Genomic DNA, 5,773 nt, shown 5'->3' with positions numbered 1-5,773 from the left:
ACTTTAAAAACAATGACTCTATATTCATCAGTTATACTGGTCCACAGGTTTCTTTTTGGGGGGGAGGGTTGGGAGGTTGATAATAGAGTGATGCTGGATTTGAATCAAGAAAAATTCCTTTACCTATATAAGCATTTCTTCAATTGAGAATTTCCTCTTCTCAGATGACCCCAGATTATCTCAAGTTGAGATAAAAACAGTAGTCATTTATGAAAAAAATACTTTGGTAAAAACACATTTATTGTTAGAAGTAAACACATAAATTTTACTGATCCTTAACATGAACATATTACTCTAATTCCCCTCAACCTCTGAAAACCTCCTTATCTATGTACTACAGTAATTCCTATTATGGAGTGTACCTTTCTAAGTCATATTGAATACTTATATTTAACAAATCTTAAAATAAAAAAATAGTTTTTCATGTAATGATGTATAAATGAGGAAGTCACAGCAAGAAAAAATAATATTTGAAAAGTTGCTCACTTTACAAGGACAGAATTTTTTGAACAAAGCAAATGCCAACCAACAAAATATAATCAATAGGATTAACCAACTGTGAAACTAGTTCATCAAATGCAAACTGCTAACTTAAATTATTTACAAGGTCTCCAGTTTTTTAGAATCATCATGTCATGAAAATAATGAATAAAATCAATACATATGCAGACCTAGTAAAGTTACATGCTTTATTTGAAAAAAAATCAATTGGAATAATGGTCTAGTATATTGTAGAAAAATAAACTTAAAATTTAGAAGTTTTGTCCAGTAAATTCATCATACTTAATCACAAATGCATTGGACAGAAGCTCTCAAGTGTAGTAGGTATATTATTCTCATTGTACCACACTATTCCATAATTTTTTTTTTTAGTGCAACAAACTTTATTGATGGTATTCGAGAGAATAGGTAGGGCATCCAAGGCACATCCTGTTGTTATGGGGGTCCTGGAAGGAAATTGTGAGAGAGATGCTAAGTGTTGGGGGCTGAGTTGGGACAGGGACTCCTCAGCAACCAATGGCCTCTGTCTTGTTCTCAGTGTCCTTGCTGGGATGAGTAGTCCAGGGTTTCTTACTCCTTGGAGGCTATGTAGCCCATGAGGTCTACCACCCTTTTTATGTAGCCATACTCATTGTCATACCAGACCATGAACTTTACAAAGTTGTCATTGAAAACAATATCAACACTAGCATCAAATCTGGAGGAATGGGAGTTACTGTTGAAATCACTGGAGACAACCAGATCCTCAGTGTAACCTAGGATGCCCTTTAGTGAGCCCTCAGATGCCCGATTGACCACTTTCTTGATGTCATCATACTTGAAAGGTTTCTCCAGGCAGCATGTCATATCCACAACAGTTACATTGGGAGTAGGAACACAGAAGGCCATGCCAGTGAGCTTCCAGTTCAGCTCTCAGATGATCTTGTCCACAGTCTTGGCAGCACCAGTGGATCCAGGGATGCATTTTGGCTAGCTCCATGGCCATTACACCACAGCTTTCTAGAGGGGCCATCCACAGTCTTCTGAGTCACAGTGATGTGGCATGGACCATGGTCATGAGCCCTTCCGTGATGCCAAAGTTTTCATGGATGAGCTTGGCCAGGGGGCCTAAGCAGTACAGGACACATTGCTGACAATCTTGAGTGAGCTGTCATATTTCTCATGGTTCACATCCATCACAAACATGGAACCATCGGTAGAAGGAACAGAGACTATGACCCTTTTGGCCCCACTCTTCAAGAGGGCCCCAGTCTTCTCTGTAGTTGTGAAGACACCAGTAGACTACAGGGCAAATTCAGCACCAGCATCACCGCATTTGATATTAGTGGGATCTCTCTCCTGGAAGATGGTGATGGGCTTTGCATTGATGACAAGCTTGACATTCTCAACCTTGATTGTGCTACTAAGCTTGCCTTGGGCAGAGTCATACTTGAAAATGTAGATCATGTAGTTTAGGTGAATAAAGGGGTCATTGATGGCAACAATTTCCACTTTGCCAACTGCAGAGCAGAAAGCAGCCTTGGTAACCAGACCCCCAAAAGGACCAAATCCATTCACACCAACATTCACCATCATGTCTACAGTACAAGGATGGCACTATATGAGAAGATGTGACTTTCTCTGAAAAAAGTAGAAGCAGAAAGCCTCATTCGATAATCTTGATAATTGCTTATTATAGTAAAAAGATTGAGGAAGGAATCATAGTCATACTATTTAAATAATCTTAAAGTCTAGCAACATGTACTGTTCATATTTTCCAAAAGTATGAGTATTGTCATTCCAAACTGATTTAACATATTACTGAATATTGATGACTACATGGATTTTCACTGAACATCTGCATTCTTAATAATGGAGATTATATATCATATTATCAAAAGTAAATCTTAACTTAAAATATATTAAAATTAATAGTCATATGGTTAGTATCTAAAATATATATGAAACATATGTACACACATAGCTAGATACACATACAAGTGTGCCTGTACACACATGCACATACATATACGCATACATATATACACACATATATATGTATGTATATTTTAGGAACACTATTAATCATTTATCATACTAAATAATAAAGTTTCTACTTTTAAGTTAAGATTTAAGGGTTTAAAGCTTGTAGTTTTTAGTTTTTATTCTCAATAATTTTTTTTCAAAGCATAAATTGTTTTTAGGATGTTGATGATTTCAATAAAAAGCACCTGCTTCTTTAAAAATAAAAAGCAAATAGATAATCAATCCCAAACTGTTTTAAATAAAACTGAAATGAAAAGTTAAAAATAAGAGTAAAGCTAAATTGTTCAGAAAAGAAATTGTGTTATATAATAAGCTTTAATTTGAAACTTTTAGAGAAATTTCAAGTGGAGCAATTGTGTGCTGTAATTGCCTCTGAATACTATTTGAAACTATCATTAAAGTTGAAAATCTATTATTTAAAATAGTTAACAGGGGTTATCTTCCAAATATTTTAAAATTAATACTTAAAATATCTCTTTAATTTTTTAAAGCAGTTATATGTAAATTTTTAACTTTAAAAGTTGAAAGTTATATGGCTAGCATGGATATAATCCCTAATTTGATATATAGTCATTAACCAAGATAGGCTCAATCACTGTTATCTAGCAATTAAACCTTCATAAAGATGTTTTTTTCATTTAAAATACTGAATTCTGATAGCATAAAAATTAAATTAAATCAACTCAATCCACAGAAAGTTAAATTTTGATTAAATTTTATTTTAAATGAAAATTAACATATCCCCTTAACTTGCCATTCTTTCCTTTTTTTTTTTTTTTCTATTAGAAATTGCTGTCACCTTTCTGATTGCAACTGGACCCAATAGTGGCTCTTGTGCTCCAGATCCCGACACTCTACTTTACACACACTCATAGGAAGTTTGATTTCCAGGATTTTTGACATATCTAGGGTCACAGGTGAGGCCCCAACACCAGCCCTAATACCTGTTCTAACTGGGACACTCCTAGAGCCCATAGGAAGCAAGAATTCATTCCTAGCTGGAGACACACTTTGTTACTTCGGGATCAAAGTCTTTGCCAGGGAGCAGATCCTGTGATACAGTGTCTCACTCCCAAACTACACACATATACAGAAACAGATTGACTCCAACAAGATATGAAACAACCAGGTCCACATATCAGGCTCTCCAGACCCCCTCCCATACCCAGAAACAGACTGACCTAAGAAAGGTCAACGTAACCAGGTTCAGAGGAGGGACTGTTTCCAGTCAGAGATAGTAAAACCAGTTGACACCAAAAATAACCAGATGGCAAGAGGCAAATACAAGAACATAAACAACAGAAAACAATGCTACTTGGCATCATCGGAATACAGCTCTAACACAGCAAGCCCTGGATACCCCAACATACCTGAAAAGCAAGATTCTAATCTAAAACCCTACCTTATGAAGATGATAGAGGACATTAAGTAGAACCTAAATAATTCCACTAAAGAAATACTGGAGAGCACTGGTAAAAAGCTAGAAGCCCATAAAGAGGAAACACACAAATCTCTTAAATACAGGAAATAAAATCAAGCAGAAGGAATTGACTAAAACCATCCAGGATATAAAAATTGAAATAGAAACAATAAAGTACTACAAAGGTACACAACCCTGTATATGGAAAATCTAGGAAAGAGAATAGGAGTCACAGATGAGAGACTCATCAACAGATTACAAGAGATAGAAGAGAAAAATCTAAGGCATGTAAGATACCATAGAAGATGTTGAGATAACAGTCAAAGAAAATACAAAAAGCAAAAAGCTTCTAACTCAAAACATCCAAGAAATCCAGGATACAATGAAAAGACCAAACTCAAGAATAATAGGTATAGAAGAGATCAACAACTCCCAACTCTAAGGGAGAGTAAACATCTCCAACAAAACTAGTGAGGAAAACTTCCCTAACCTGAAGAAATAGTTGTCCATAACATTTAAGAAGCCTGGAGAATGGGAAATAGACTGAGCCAGAAAAGAAATTTATTCTGCCACATAAAAATCAAAACATAAAATGTACAGAACTGTTCAAAGTAGATGTCATTAAAAAAAAAAAAAACAACTAATGTATTGGTAAATAAGGATGTCCTGGGACAGAAGCTCAGCATAATCTTCATCAGAGAGGCTTCCTCCAGCAACTGATGAAAGCCAATGCAGAGACCAACAGACAAACATTAGGCCATGCTTGGGAAAACTTGGGAAACAAGAGGAAGAAAGGATTTTAGGTGCTAGAAGTGTCAAGGACACCACAAGAAAACCCACAGTATCAAGTAAGCTGTGTTTTTAGGAGCTCACAGAAACTTAACTGACAACCAGAGAGCATACAAGGCTCTGACCTAAGCCCTCTGCACGTGTGTTACAGTTGTGTAGCTTGGTCCACTCCTAACAGGAAAGAGTAGGATCTGTCTCCAACTCCATGGCCTGTCTTTCAGGATGTTGCCTCCTACTAGGATGCCTCATTAGAAAGGATGTACTTATGCTTTCTGAAGCTTAATTATGCCATGACTAGTTGATATCACTGGAGGCCTCACATTTTCTGAAGAGAAAGGGAGTAGGGATGAATGGGGCTTGAAGGGAGGTGGAGAAGTACTATGAGGAGAGGAGGGAAGAAAAACTCATCAGGATATAAAATAGATTAACAAATTAATTAACTAATTAATTAGGAGCAGAATGTTATCAGTATCAAATACACTATAAAATGATTTTCACTTCAATTACTTTTTATTACAAATGATGATACTGCTTGTAGCAGCCTGGTTGAGAATAATCACTATCTGATTTAGTTTAGTTGTTTGCTGGTTAGTAAGTGGTAGTTTTGTAGTCTATAATCATTTATCTTTGTTTGCCTCTATGTTTTAGTGAAGAGTTCTCATAGGGTATCTGTATCTGCCCACGTACAATAAGCTTTGTTAGGCTAGCTGATACTGATTGGTTTAACATTATCCCACAGGGAAGCATACCTACCCTCTTGAACTATACCTATGCCCATTTTCTGTGATATACCCTTGTGTCCAGCTCTGTAAGACTATACTCATGTCTGCAACCTTTGAGCTAGAAGACTTTAACCTCACACTACAATAAAGCCACAAACACTTTATATTTCCATCTTTATTTCTATCTATCTATCTATCTATCTATCTATCTATCTATCTATCTATCAACATTTATTATGTCCTGTGGTTCAGGAAGAGGGGAAGAAAGATTGCAGGAGTCAGAAATGTCAAAGATACTACAAGAAAACCCAGGATT

At 36.0% G+C, this 5,773-nt stretch overlaps 1 pseudogene; it reads right to left on the bottom strand.

Moving 5' to 3' along the window:
* Nucleotides 1-1,071: 1,071 nt before the first annotated feature.
* LOC114614584 lies at nucleotides 1,072-2,073 on the bottom strand (annotated as a pseudogene).
* Between the last annotated feature and the right edge of the window lie 3,700 nt (nucleotides 2,074-5,773).

The sequence above is a fragment of the Grammomys surdaster genome, unplaced genomic scaffold, assembly GCF_004785775.1.
Source record: "Grammomys surdaster isolate TR1022 unplaced genomic scaffold, NIH_TR_1.0 126391, whole genome shotgun sequence".
Taxonomy (NCBI): Eukaryota; Metazoa; Chordata; class Mammalia; order Rodentia; family Muridae; genus Grammomys; species Grammomys surdaster.
This window is presented reverse-complemented; position numbering and strand designations above follow the sequence as displayed.